Source organism: Cyanistes caeruleus, chromosome 3, assembly GCF_971803275.1.
Source record: "Cyanistes caeruleus chromosome 3, bCyaCae1.hap1.1, whole genome shotgun sequence".
NCBI classification, from domain to species: Eukaryota; Metazoa; Chordata; class Aves; order Passeriformes; family Paridae; genus Cyanistes; species Cyanistes caeruleus.
Window position 1 is genome coordinate 28950079 of NC_141703.1, and position 15153 is coordinate 28965231.

The 15153-nt window shown below is 35.7% G+C and overlaps 1 long non-coding RNA gene across 3 annotated transcripts in view; it reads right to left on the reverse strand.

The window, feature by feature from the left end:
* Positions 1-360: 360 nt before the first annotated feature.
* The window catches only part of LOC111922538 (uncharacterized), a 47589-nt gene continuing 32796 nt past the window's right edge, over positions 361-15153 (reverse strand). For all 3 annotated transcript variants that reach the window (XR_015284346.1, XR_002860555.2, XR_015284345.1), the window contains one exon: positions 361-698. This is a non-coding gene — a long non-coding RNA (uncharacterized LOC111922538). The remainder of the gene's footprint in view (positions 699-15153) is intronic.

Genomic DNA, 15153 nt, shown 5'->3' on the forward strand with positions numbered 1-15153 from the left:
TAGTAAAATTGATTTTTTTTTGTTTCAAATCAGCAGCTTAAGAAAGTTGATCAAACCTGTCTGAAGGCTCCAACATAGCCTGGGTCATTTGTAGAGCATAAAATTTTACTAATTATTTAATTTTTTAACTGTACCATAAAAGACAATTTTAATTATTTTAAAGTAGAAAACAGATGTTAGTGAATTTGCATGGGCTAATTAACTTTCTACAAATACCTCACTGTGAGTTCAGAAAGCTTCAATTGCAGAAATTAAACATATCAAAAGAACACAGTCTAATATGCCCAAAACAACGTAGAATTGTCTGAAATGTGAGAAACATATTAATGGTTATTCAAAAATTGAATTCCATTGGGTTTTTTAATGTGAGCTGCATTAAAAATGAAAAAGAAAAGAAAAATAAAGAACACTTTTTTTCTTTTATAACTACTTTTTCTTTTGTAACTAGCACAAGTCAGCCCAGAAGTCCCACAGGTTAAATGTTAATCTGCAAATAAAGTAGTGATTCCTGTGTTTGTCCCTGAACAAACAGGCACTGTCACTTTATTTAGCAACCACTCCAGTCTGTGCAGTTGTTGAAGGGGTTGAAATGAAAGTTCAGGTCTTTTCTTGCAGCTAGCAGAATCTTTCAAGGTGATATCTCCACGGACAGATATTCTCCCCTCTGCTCTTCAATCCACTTGTTGGACCAATAATATCTAGGAAGACAATGATTTCTCAGGACTTTGAGCATGGAGTATTCTGTTTACACAATTAGTTAACAGTAAGTATGTTTTGTTTTGCACCTAATTTTTTTGTTTCTTATTCTTTCTTCCTCTTTCAGTCACCACTGTTCACTGCTCCTCCAAAAAACCTACTGTACTATTTAGACACCTAATGTAGAACAAAGTCAGGATCTCCTTCACGAAGTTAGTTGGACTTTCCATTGGCTGTGTGAAGGATGTAAGAATTCACTGTAGCATGGGTGACCACTTGTGACCACTTGAAGTTTCAGCATATTTTTGTCCCATGCAATTATTGCCTCATGTGGATATATTAGATCCAAATTATAGGATTTAACAAAAAAACTGCTTAGTTGTGATAAGGCAGGCAGGCAGGAAGGAAGGCAGGAAGGAAGGCAGGAAGGAAGGAAGGAAATGGGGCAGAAAAACAAATTGTAAGGTTTCTTAATCATAAGAAAAGACAAAACCTGGTATTAATATTCAAATATTAATATTCAAATATGGGAAGGGTGGCTTCAAGGAGAAAGACTTCAAATTGCTGTCCATGTTTGTTGAAGATGCAAGAGAGGATCATTATGAAAGGTGCAATATGGAGTTTTATTGAGTTTAGACATTAGGAAAGACAAAAGAAGAAACTGTGAGAACAGTGAAGTAAATGAATAGATTGCCTAGGGAATTTTTGGAATCTCCAGACTGGAGGTTTTTAAAAACGGGATAGACAAACATCTGTCAGGGAAGATTTAGATACAGCTGGTTCTGCCTCAGGGTAGGAGAAGGGATTGAACATTCTTTCTATCTCCCTTCCAGCTCTGCTTGCTATGAATCTATGATAAACGACAATAATACTTCAACAGTAGGCACTGAGAGGTCACTCAGGTAGGGACAGAAAAGAAAGAGTAATAGCAAGAAAAATCAATGAGGTTTTACCCATCCTGGGTATCTCTTGCTTCCTCAACTGTACCTTTTTTAGAAATGTTTCCAAAGAAGGAAAAAGGTATTATGAAAGCACATTTTATTAATATTTTGAGAAGCCAGAGCTCAAGACCAAAGTGGAAACATGATATGGAAGATAAGGCAGAAGACAAATTAAAAAAAACAGAATCCAAGCAGAGACAAGGTAACTGTCATAGACAAAGACTATTATTCCCACAGTGGTTTTAATTGTGCATCAGGCCAAAAAAGATAAGGCTTTTTATATTAATCTTTAAATGTTACAAAAAAGCAATTTTTCTTTGGGTCACTACCCAGAGACAATTAAGACAGATCAGATAGATGATTATGACAACATTAATACAAACATACAAAAAAGGTATTTCCCTCCCTAGGATTAATATGCAAAAGTATGTGATAGTTTGCATTAGAATATGCAATCTGAGAAGCTGATATATGTGACTATATTTGTGAAACTGATTGTATTTAAATATCTTTATTGCAAGGCACATGCACAAAACAGCGTTAAGACAATCACATTATTTTTTCTTTTCATGAATTTTGCATGTTTCGCCATAGAGAACTAATGCTGTATTCAACACTACAATGGTATAAAGCATTCCCCATTACTTAAAAAACATTTTTAAATATATTAAGCCTGTATTATTTTTGCTACATTTTAGCCTGTTAGAGATTCTCATGTTCATGTAATTTTTTTTTTTGTTGGGGGGAGAGAAACACAAAAATCACAACATCCATGTATACACTCAATCTGCTGTCACATCATAAGCACCCATTTTCTCTTTCTGAGGCCCAGAAGAAATTAATTTCTGAATCTTATTCAGATGTATGGTCAACAATTTTACTTCAAATGGCACCAAATGCAATATTTTAAATTCAAATACTGGTTTTTAAAACTTTGTACAAATTTTACCATTTTGTCTGACAGAAGTAGGTTATTTTCAAGAACACACCTGGAAATCCTGCTTAAATACATATGGAAAACAATAAGTAAAGGGTTTGCTTGATCAGTTCTATATTGAATGCTTTCTTTCTGTTCTTGTTTCACAGAAAATTACTGATTTAATAAAAATGAAGAACTTGCATATGCATTCATCCTTTAAGACCGTTCAGTCATCGCTATGCATACATGTAGGCAGTATAATGCATAAATGTAAACAAGGGATGTGTGTTTTTCTTCTCATTTATGCCATCATTTTATTGTGCTGTTCTTTACTTTGTATGCAGGCAAGGGGTCAATCACTGGACTTTTTTTAAGAGATTATTTCAGATACATATTAAAATGGAATTAATTTAAGTACTCAGATAAGACCATTTTTCACTATCTGCTGCCAGTTACTTTTTTTTTTTTTTTGCCCCAGAATGTCATTATCTGCAAAAAATCTTTTACTTTTTCACTAAAAAGAACTGAAGAATCAACATTTATCACTGGATCAGCCTTTACAGCACAAAATACTCTCTGATTGCCTTGACTGTTTGATGAGAGGGTGTGGGCAAAGCAAGAGGAGAGAAGAATCATAGTAGTATCCCAGTAAGAAGCAGGATTTAAATGGTATAAATAGCACCGATACGATGAAAACATCTCCTCAGCCATTCCCAGCTAAGCTTCACGTCCTGCATTTCTATTCCAGTGATCCTGCAGCCTGTAACAGACACAATAAAGGTTGTCAGAAAGAGCATGCCTGGGCTGACCACCTCTGAAAGCTCCAGGTCTGCACCGAGCTGCTCCCATTTCTGCCCAGACTTCTGCTATGTGATCATTTCCCAAATGCTGGGTGCAGCCACGTGTAACCTCAAAAGGGAATGAAAATGGGACAAGATAGGGGTCAGTGGCAAGTGGCCATGCACAGCTGGGGCTTGGATGGAGTGGAGTGGAACAAGGACAACAAAAAGGATGGCATTTTTTTTTCTCATGTTTTGACAGCAACTTACTGGAGACATTTCCACCCTCTCACAGACTCTGCAGAACAAACTGTCTTTTAGCTGAGAAGAGAGCCATAAAAGTCTAAGTGAAGATGAGTTACAGACCCGAGAATAAAATGTGTTTGGTGAATGAAAGTGTAAACATCACTGAATATACCAGTTAATACTTCAGGTATGTAATTTTCTCCACTATGGGTTTCTCCTTAAACCTGCTCATTTGTTGGCACTCAAACAGATCTAACAAAGCCCAAGAAAAAGCAGAGGATAAATACTTTGCTGCCCATGTCACAAGGAGACTGCTTTCAATATTTCTATGTTTGAACAAAAGTCTAGATTTTAATATATATAACACAATTTCCCACTGATTATCGTCCTTGTTTGCTATATTTAACATTACCTATGTTAAAATGGATTAAGAAATATTCTGCAAAGACACTGAAAAGACAGAGCTAGGATAAATTATGGAATAAACATAAAGAAAAACTGGCAAACATTTACAACTGTAATGTCCCAAACCAGTTTCATTAACTGCAGTTCTGATTTATTTCCCCATCCTACTGTTTTCAAGATCTGCACCTTTTCTTTCTTCTTTGGGATGAACAAAGATCATGGAACAGATTGTAAGTGAGGCAAATTACATGGCTGTTTATGGTTGTGTTACACATATTATATATATCATTTGCAAACTATTCCCTAAAGAAATGTATCAAACTTTTGGGGACAAGAAAGGAGCTGATGACAATCTGCTTTAATTTCTTTTCTTTCAGATGCTCCATGATAATTTAATGCTTTATTTTCTTAGATTAATTTCTTGTAGTGCAGCTACTGCTTTCCCATCATTGTCCATTTGGGGATTTTTTTGTTCTTTTTTGCTTTAATATTCATTAACTATATTATTTGATTGAATGATGCCATCACAATTGGAAGAAAACAAGTCCAAGTCTATTTGAACAAAATCATATATTTTCTCTGTAAACATTCTACTTTAGATAAAATACAAAGGCTTCTGTGTTTTTGAGTTTGAGTTTGGTTTTGGGGGAGGGGGGGGGTTGGTGCCTTTTTGCTTTTAATACACACATTTAAAGATATAGCAATATTCCAAAATCCTTAAGTTATGTACACAATTAATCTGCAAACTTCAGCACTATGGTAATTTTACATGGATTTTTTTATGAAGTGACTTAGCATGGATGCCTTTACTTTTTAAGCTGCAAAATTTTAAAATAAAGTTCTGTTCTTCATATTTTCTTCTGGGTAATGTCTGCACAGTGTTGGTTTGAGCAATAATTATCATACAGTTTGGATTAAAAGATAACTTCAGCTAAACACCAGAATCACCAAAGGTAAGTGTTCAGGAAAAAAAGGACAAGTCCTATGAAATGAATAGAATTATTAGCAGCATTTCCCAAAGACAGGACTATTATCAGCACTCTGGAGTACCTTTTAGTTAAACAAAAATCTATAAACTTTAATAGAACTTCCTTTAAAATGAAAATGACTGTTTAAAATGAAAATTAATATCTATTTTTTATTCCTTTTAAATCAGCAGTTTGGAAAACATGTAAATAAAAGAAAAATCTCCCCCTAACAAAAAAACAAACAAACAGACAAAACAAAAACAAAAACAAAAAACAGAAACAACGTCTTTAAATCAATAGGGTGTCATAAGTCATTTGAAGACAAAATCAAGCTGTTGAAAGCAGATGAAATTTAAATATTTGGTAGCACTCTATCTTGTGATCTAGAAAAATTAGTACAATGATTTTTTAAAATTCAATTTAAAAAGCAAGCAAGTAAACAATAAAGAAAAAGATACCGTTTTTAGCTATTTCATGGAAGGAAAAAAAGCAAAGGCTAACTCCAACCCAGGAAAACTTTCAGTCAATCAAGTTGCATCGCAGATTCAGTCAGTAAGTGTTAGGAAACAAAAACATTACAATGTAAGCTCATCGTATTTACAGGCAATATTTGCTTATTCAGGTAATTAATCATCATGATTAATTATACTAGAAGGTGGACAGATTATTTCAGTAAACCAAGATTACTTGCCCATGGGTAGAGATCTAGGAGCTGGATATGTACACTTTCACTAATAAATGATAAGGATCACTGGTGAGGAAGGTTGCAGAGCTTGGGAAAAGTAGTAAGTTACTAAGTGAAACTGCTTTTGGCAACTATTGACCTTTGAGTTCTTAAACTGGAGCATATATAAACAACACAATGTTCTCTGGCAAGTTTTCCCTGATAACCTGCTGGAAAAGGGACAGAATATCCTCTAGCCATTTTGCATGCACAATTTAACAATTATGTGGTCAGAGGAAGGATGATTCTTTTAAGGTGTTGGTAGATGAATGGTAGATGTTCACAGGCTTTACACATTTACAAAGGAATTTCAAAATCTAACACAGCGTAATCAATATCAACTCCAATTCTTCTATACTGAGATAAATGATATTGATCACTGTACTGGGAACACACACACGAGAACAGAAAGAGAGGAAGGATTCAGAAAAGCAGGTCATATGGATCAAAAGCATGGCACTGGCAATACTGGCTTAAGGAAAAAATGTTAAAGAGATGCTGTTTCACTCAGCATGGAAAAATTGTTTTGATGTATTTATAAGCAGTGCATTTTAAAAAAGAAGCACTGAATTTATTTCAAGTTACTATTATAGTTGAATAAAAAATTTCAAAATTATATCAAAAGTTAGTTTTAGATAATTATTATAATCAGGAAATATGCTTAGAATGAGAATACAAATTATTTATAATTCTACCCTTACTTGAAAATTAAATTTTCATTTCAAAGTTGAGTAAAAATTTTGCAAAATAAACATTTTGTAATACATTTTACAATGTATTAAAAACACAGCAATGCAATCCAAATTAAGCTGTGAATGCACACAGAGTTTGCCTTTTGAATTTCTTTTATCTGTCAGACCTTCCAAGTTTTCTGGGTTATACTCAGGAGCAGAGGGTAAGAGAAGCACATCCAAAAGTCTTAGCAGCCACAATTTTATTTCTAATTGGTGTTCCCACACTCTTCGTGCATTCATCAATCAGATGTAAATTACATGTATGCCTGATTGGGTCTCCTTCACCCTAACCATTCCCTGCTGACTGGCAGTGCTTGCCAACTGCTGCAGTGGGCAAGATGAGCAGCAGTAACAGCACCTCTACTGTTTTGGTAGGTCCTGGCCACCAGCAGTATCATAGATAACAACTGCTCACTTAACACCTATTGAATGTCTTGAGCACAATTGTCCCTTTGAAGAATGCAGCTGTCACCTTTGATCAAGCATGAGACATCACTGCCAGCATGTAATATAAAAGAGTAGGTCCATAAATTCAAACACTGTGGCAATTCCAGAGGAGCTCCTTTATTCTGGAAACAAGCACAGTAAAATGCCTAATCGGTGTGGAGGGAAGAGGCACAGCAGATAGAAGCTGCAAAAAAGCTTTTTTCATAATATTTAAACCTAGTGAATGATCAGACAAATTACTGTAAAGTCAATACTCCAAACAAACCAGAGGGATGGGTTGTGCATCACTGGAAAAATTTAATAAATACACAAGTTGAAATAGTTGAAGTCACTTTCCAATGTAGCATACAGACATTATTCTATAGTCTCCAGTTTGTTAAAGAACAGTTCTTACACTACATAAGCATAAATTTAGGGTATTTTAAAGCAGAATTCTGTCTAAAATTACCCTCAAACTGGCATACCCTCTTAGCTAGCCCCTTTGAAAGGATTGCCAAGTCCAAAAGGAGCCTGAAGAGATGTTTATGTGAAGTGGGGAAAGGGACAAGAAGAGCAGTGGGAGGAGAAGGGCAGACATGGTGTTGTTTGGCCAAGTGGACAAGGAAAAGAAATCATGAAAATTCATAGATCAAATTTTTTAATTTTTTAATTGAGGTGTGCCCGTTTAGTGGCAGTATAGATGGTAGCACTGCTTTTCATTGACCCCAGCAGTATTTCCAGGGAATGGGAATAATGAGTCCTGTGTGTGTCATTGACAGAAAGGTATGAACCATTCACAGTTTTATCATTGTGTTGGGCAGAAACAGGCTCTCTTCATCTTCACTGATAGATGTTGTTTTGTTCTGTGTTTTTCTTGAACCAATGTCTTAAATGCAACCTTCTCTTTCTGAGTGACTACGACTGATGTTCCCTCATTGCTGCCTGTGAATACTGAAAGTGAGTTCATTTTTTCTGTGGCCAGCACTGAGCAAAGACAGTGGAGCATCCAGAATGGAAAGGCAGAAAGGCTCAGGTTTGAATATCAGGAGTGGCATCTGGAAGACAAAAATCTTCAGCTTACATGAGAAGGAAATATACTATTTGGGGTACAGATATTAGTCCCTGTTATGAATATCTAAACTACATGGGGGTTACAAACATTGTCAAATATTAGGTAAAAGTGCATGGTTGAATTAATTTCATTTAATGATACACTGACTTTTGAATATATAATGTCTATAAGTGACCCAACAACATTTCTATCATCATTCATATATCACAACTAAATCACTATTATATCACAAAATACACCTCTGTATAATATTAGGAATATGTTTTGTAACCAAAGGAAGTGGAAGTGTGGGAGGAAAGAGCAAATGAAAAGTTTATGTGGGATGTATTATGAACATAAGAAGGTAAGAGGAGTGGTCAAATGCTGCCTGGAAAGATGGGCCATAGATGTGACCAACAACAGAAACCTTTCTGCTACTTCTACCTTACTTTCAGCAACACACTTTATAATCTTTGTGCTTCTATTTTCCTTTTCACCCTCTGCTTTTCCTGTCAATTAAGCTGTACATTCTCCATGGACAGAAGTTAGAAATGTACATCACACTTTAAAAATCATGAATGCAAATATGACTGGGATGCATTTCACCAGATGTTACTTTACTAGTAATAAACCCTGTGACTGCTTGCTTTATCCTCCAGAGCTTTGTGTTTTAGGAGATCCCCGTGTGCTTTGTCTCCCCTCTTATCCAATGTCAGGGTGGTTAGATTATTCCCCGAGGTCATGGAAGACCCAAGTTCAGATCAGCATATGTTTGCCTGGACAGACTGGCATTCCTGCTATCACATCTGCAAAAATCATGACATCATATGACACCTGAGGATGGGTTTCTTAACACGCTCTGCTGTTAATGCTGTTCTCAATGACAACAGGAGACTCAATTCCAATCAACCACAAGGTCACTGTATTTCTTTTAGTGCTGCTTTTCCTCCTTGACCCAGTGGAGTTAAATAGCAGCTCTTGCAGGGGGGAAGAGTTTTTCTCTCTCCTACTTCCAAGTCACCTCAGACAGCTGAGCTATCTGAGCTACATGCCTTATCAGTTAGTAAAAAGCCAATGACAGTGCTTTTTGAACATTTCTAAATGTTTCTTCAGGCACAGTTAGTTCACACATTTGAAATTAAAGTTACAAACAGATCTGAGTTGCCAGAAATTTCATTTCTTCAGCAAATAAATTCTTTCCCCTCCCACAAAAGGGAAAAAAACACCTCACTGCACTACTCTGTTCCATCACTTTCATAGCTTTACAAAGAGAGTGACTGAATTCATCAACCAAGCATGTTTGAAAGAGACAGATCCATCTAGGGGCCAAAAGTAGAGCATTTTGGACAGAAATTACCTAAAAAGGTAGAAATAAGTCAAGAACTAGGCAGTCTCTGTCAAGGAGCTCAGGATTACAGGCTGCCCGTGCACTTGAAGAGGAAATTCGGTGCCTAAAGGAGGCAACAAAATATTAAAGTCATCAATATATGCAGAAGATCTGAGGACAAGTCTCCAAAAAGAAACCAAAACAATGAAGGTTTGGGAAAGAATTCAGCAACCACAGATGAAAACGAATCCCAAGGGAAAAAGTTGCCTATGAACAAGATATGAGCAGGCTACATGGTGGAAGATAATTTTTATCGACAGGGTCCAAAATCCTGACTGAGGAAAACAACATGATAATTTGACTTTGAGAGGGAGTTAACTGTGGCTCTTTTACCATAATGAAGAAGTCAGATTACAGGGACTTCAGAGAACTGAATTCTCAACTATCTGACATACCCTGACAATTATAAGACTAAGCAAGCAACCATAGGAAAAAAGAATTAGAAAATAAGTTCTGAAACTCTGCATTTTAATTCATCTCTTCCCACTTTGGAGCCTGACAAAAAATGCATTATTAGAAATAAATAAAAGCAGGGCATGAAATGGCTTCCGAGAATAAACTGTAATTTATAGAAGGAAAGTAAAATTTCATCTATTTAAAAACCCCTGAAAACCAGAAATGCACAGAGTGAATGGATTTTGAGATATTCTTAGTGAAAGCAGAAAGTCACTAACACATCTGTAATTTCCAGAGGGCCTATTCTTCTTAAAAATTTATATTCTCAGGATGCCCATGTCATCACAGCCTGTTACAAGCAAGTATTTTGCTCTTTTGAAAAACACCTGCTTAAATACACAACATAAGTGGCTGTATTAAAGTACTTATCTCTGAATATGGAGAGGGCTTCTTTTTGGGTATGTAAATATTCACTTAAAAGAAAATACAATAGTAGAGTGACAAAAATTTTCCATTATGGCTCAAATTAAAAAAAATACCACAGTACCTTAAAAGTAATTTTCTTCATTTCTTACTTTATAGACTATCCTTCTAGAAGGAGCCAAAGGAGAAATATGTCAGAACTCAATTACCTTTGCTAGTGAACCACCTACAGATATTTTAAAATGGGTATCTCTCACAGATATCCAGTGTGAACCAAGTGCTTTTTTATGTGTGCCTCTCATATCTCATTAACATTATAAATTGCAACATGCACTTTTTTATGCTGCTGGAAGAAACAAAAAATGGTCATTCAAAGACTAAATGTAACTCAGTGGCCAGTAAAATTTTTTTCTGGTCACGCAAACAGTTTATTTTGCTTTACTTCTGTTGAGAAAATGAATGGAGGTCAAGCAGCTCAGTCAGATACAGTTTGGTTTACCTGGATAAAGCATCAAAAGATGAACCCTGGAATTTTGCTGTATTGCTATGAAAGTGCCAGAAGTCATTAAAAGGGAAACAAAAGCTTCAATAAAAGTTGTTTTCACTTGGTATCAAAATCCTGTGGAAACCACATGGTTTAAAAGGCAGATCAACAACCTTCTCCAAACATCTCAAAACCTCTCCAAAGCCAAACATTTGTTTATCCTTACGGGCCAATGAAGGCAGGAGTCAGAAGGTATATACCATTAAATGCCAGCATCTCAAAAAACTTTTTCTGCAGGTGTTCCAATCTTTATCCAGCATGGAAGAGAAATAATAGCCTATTTTTCTAAGGAAAGGTAAAAGGAAGATGACAACTAGAGGACTATGCTCTATGAAAAAAATAAGGAAATTTCTTACTTAGAAAATTCCACTCTACTTAATTTCTAGGAATTTCAAGGTGTGTACAGCTATCGTGAAACCTTTAACAATATCTCAGAAAGTTATTGAATGACTCATTTCTAAACCACCATTAATGCTCTTCCTCATCAAATTGCTTGCTAATTTCTTTTATATATCTATATATCTATATATCTATATATCCATGTAGATATTGTTCTTGCAATAATACTGCATCAAGTAAACATTAGTAACATGCTAAAAAGATTTTTTTCCTTGTGACATTATAATTTATTTTATTGATATATACCTGACTTGAAATGACACATTTTCACTAGAATTTTCCAGTTCTATTCATGCATCCTTAATATAGTTCCCATTGTTTCAGAGTAGCTTCTCCTTATTGACTTATTAGCATGATATTTTGATAAGGTACTCCACTACTAAAGATAGGAATCTTTTTTTGGATCCACACACTTTCATTTGTGCATAGGAATCTCTGATCTATATTTACAGTAGCTTTATAATTTAACAGATGTTTGGACAGTTACAGTCCCCTCTGGGACAGTACTGTGGGTTTTGAACTACTCCAGAGTTGTTCTATGAATATTTTTCCTCACTGTCTTATAGTCCTGGGGGTCTGTAACAGATGCTAATTGCAGCTTCTTCTTTGTTTTTTGATAATCTAGTCTTACCCAAATTATTCCACTGCTGCCCTCATCATTATTGAATTGTATCTTACTGAATTTCAAGGTTTCAAGCAATAGATAAGACCACATTATCTACAGCTTATACACACACAGCATAGCTTAAGTTTCATATGTGCATATGGAGATGGTGAGAGCATTCAAGAAATAGGGGCTTTTGGCAGAGAACATCCCACACCTCCTGTCCTTTCAGAAATATGCCTTGGAATAATTAGCAGCTCCATCTCAACTTCCCAATTTGCCACAATGCTCTCAGATATTATGCTGCTGCTCCACAGTTTTCAGAGGGGCTTATCATGCTGCATGCAGATCTGTTCTCTAAATCAAATGCTTTAAGACATTAATAGCATGACCTTGAAGCATTTTTAAACTGTTTATCTTATGCGAAGTTAGCCAACTTGTACAGGTGAAGATGCCACATTGTGTGCCCATGTTCACTGTGCACTACATATAGCTTGGGATCCTGCCAGAGTAGCCAGCTTGGTTCAGAGAGAATGGAAACCTTTAACAAATAACAGCTATAATAAATGTTCAGGTTGTACTTCATCTTTTAGTTCAGTGGAGGCAGAAGGCAAAACTATTTTGATAAAGTAGCAAATATTCCAATTCCAGAACTTAGGACTCCAGTGGAGAATGAAGAAGCAGACAATGCTATCTATTTATAGTACATTTTGCCTGAATCCCTTCTTTGTACACAACAGCCATGGTCTTTCATGCAGAACCACTGTAGATGGACAGCTGTGTGTCTAAACATCTGTGATGAACAGAACTCAGATGGGAGCTTAAAAAAAGAGAATACGGCATCAACATATTCATAAGTTGGTGTGTGAACAATGAAAGCACATATTGTAGGTCTGAAGGAAAAAGGCAGAATCAGCTTTTAAAAAAAAACTACGGAATTCTTTTTGCAGATGTCAGCATAAGCTTTTTGCCTGATTTAGTGTAGCAGTAAACTCAGGAAAGGGACTAAGAAATTGCTTTGACCAACCAGGAGTTTCAAGGAAGTACCTACAAATCTGAAAATCAAAATTTGACCATAACTTCATCCAGAAGAACTGTAACACCTTAAAAAAGAAAACAAAAGGGAAAAAAATAAACTGAATCAACTCTGACTTGATTGCGTATATTAGAGCAAGAACAGCCTAAAGCTGAAGACACACAGATAATAATTTCTGACCCTCCCAAGGTTCCACGAGTGTCTTTTATGACTACAATAAGTTAGATCCTTAAAAAAAACCAAAAAAAAAAGCAAAAAAAAGAAAATTTAAATATCCTGTATTGTTGACCAGACATCATCCTGAGTATCAGGCTTTGTTGTCCTCACTTGTACTGATGCTAACTTAATTTTCAAGTAGCTCTAATAATAACTGGCAGAAGTGATAACATATGACTTGAAGGATGTTATCAGGATCTCTCTTCTGCAGAGAATTATAATGAAGCATATAGAATGTATTTTCACCTGAATTTGATCTTTCTTGTTCATTTAACTGTTTACATGGTTTCTAAACTAATATAATTTTATTTACATTAAAATACATTGCCAGAGTAAGATAGAAGCTCTCTTCTCCTTGTCTTTCTTAAAAGAATATGAGTGGTGTTCTAAGTAAAATAAATGACCCTTGTCTTTCAAGTTTCCCTTTCTCTGTTCATAAGCAGTTTTCTAGAATACCTGGTGATATTCCTCTTGTGAGAGACCAAAACCCCACTAGAGTATATTTTCCTGATAGGAACTTCCAACAGTCTTCAGTGGTTTTGACATGTGTAAAAACAATGGGATACTGCAGCAGCACAGGCATACATTTAAAGAATATATTGCACCAAGCTGCATACGCCAGCACATTGCACAGTTTCCACTGCATTGGATATCTGCTGTTTCTTACTGCAGTTTCCCACATGCAAGAACAAGTCACAGCTTCTAGAGTGGAAAAATCAAAAACTTTCTTACCTGAAAGGCAGGGTATTATAATTTTCACTATTTAAAACTGCATGCTTCTTTTCAATAATCAAAAAAATCCAAGCCCACAGTACAAAATAATTCTGCCTTATAAACGCATGCTCCCTAAATGACCTTAAACTTTGATAAAAAGAGGCATAAAATCATTGTTTCTCACCTTTTAACTTGCCATAAATGAAAGAAGGGTTATCACAGGATGATAACTGTGAGTTATCTGTGAACAGACTCATTCTCTCAAACATATTTGTTATTCAGAATTAATGTATAATTTTCTGTGAGTGATTCCTAGCTTGATCACCAGTATGAGAGTGGTCTTTTGTAGACAAAATAATGATGACAAAAGATAGAGGTCACACATTACGTATCAGAGTCCCTAAGCAGTAATCTCAGCTCCAATACCAGCTCCAAAGTTACTTATTCACATCTTCTTGCCTTCTGGGATTGAGACAGTCTTCATCGATAAGAAATTTTAAATAAGAAATAATGAAGTGGTAGTCCATTTTCACAGACTGAAAAAGGAAAATCTGGCAAATTACAATAAAGAAGATATGCCAGACAATCATTCCTTTCTTAACTGCCACTAGTATCTAAAGTCTTTCCTTGTTCCTCATCTTCTTAATGAATGCTGACATGATCCAGGAGTTTCTTAGACTCTTCTGGGAATCTTCAAAGATGGAGAAATGACTGCCTATAAAAAGCTGTAGTGCTATCTTTACTGGAAAAGGTCTGAGAAGGGAAATATACTGAGTCCCATGTTAAGGAAGCCACTCCTATGAAAATATTTTAGTCAGTGTCAGGGTCTGCTCCAGAGCAGCCTGTCCACACATTGTATGCTTCAGGCAGAGGCCAATGTCCCTCTTCTTTCCTATCTTTAGAGCAAAGATACATCTGTCCTTGCCTGAATATGGGGACAAAAACATCTGCTCATTGATAAGTCTTATTTCACATCATCTGCACTCATAACTGAAATGCCAGAGTGGACTTGGCCTGAAGCACAGGATGGTCTCTGTCATGCAATAGTGTGCCCTGCCTTGGATGTTTACATAAAATGACCAGACAAGATCCTAATGAACTTGATTAGCCTTGCTTTGGTCAGGAGGTTGTATTACAGATCTCTATAAGTTCCTTCCAACTTCCTGTGACTCTAATCCACACTGGTCTTGTGACCAGTAGCAAAGATTTTTGTTGGATATTATTGAGAGTCAGAACTCTTACCGTTAAGAGGTAGAATTAATGAATATGGCAAATTGATAGCTGGTTAGCCATATCAAAACATGAGAGATTTAGAACAAACATAAATAGGAATTCAAAATTAGAAACATGGATGTAACTGCAAAGCTAAACATTTATTTACCAAACATTCATTGTGCTAGAATAAGAAGATATCTTTTTTCAGTGAGATGCAGTGACTTTTCTTAGAAAGGGGAATGGTGCAGATGAACAGATCTAGTCAAGTTGAAGTCATGGCCCTGAATAATTGACCATGTTCAAGTCACACCAAGAGCCTGGGAACGTTGT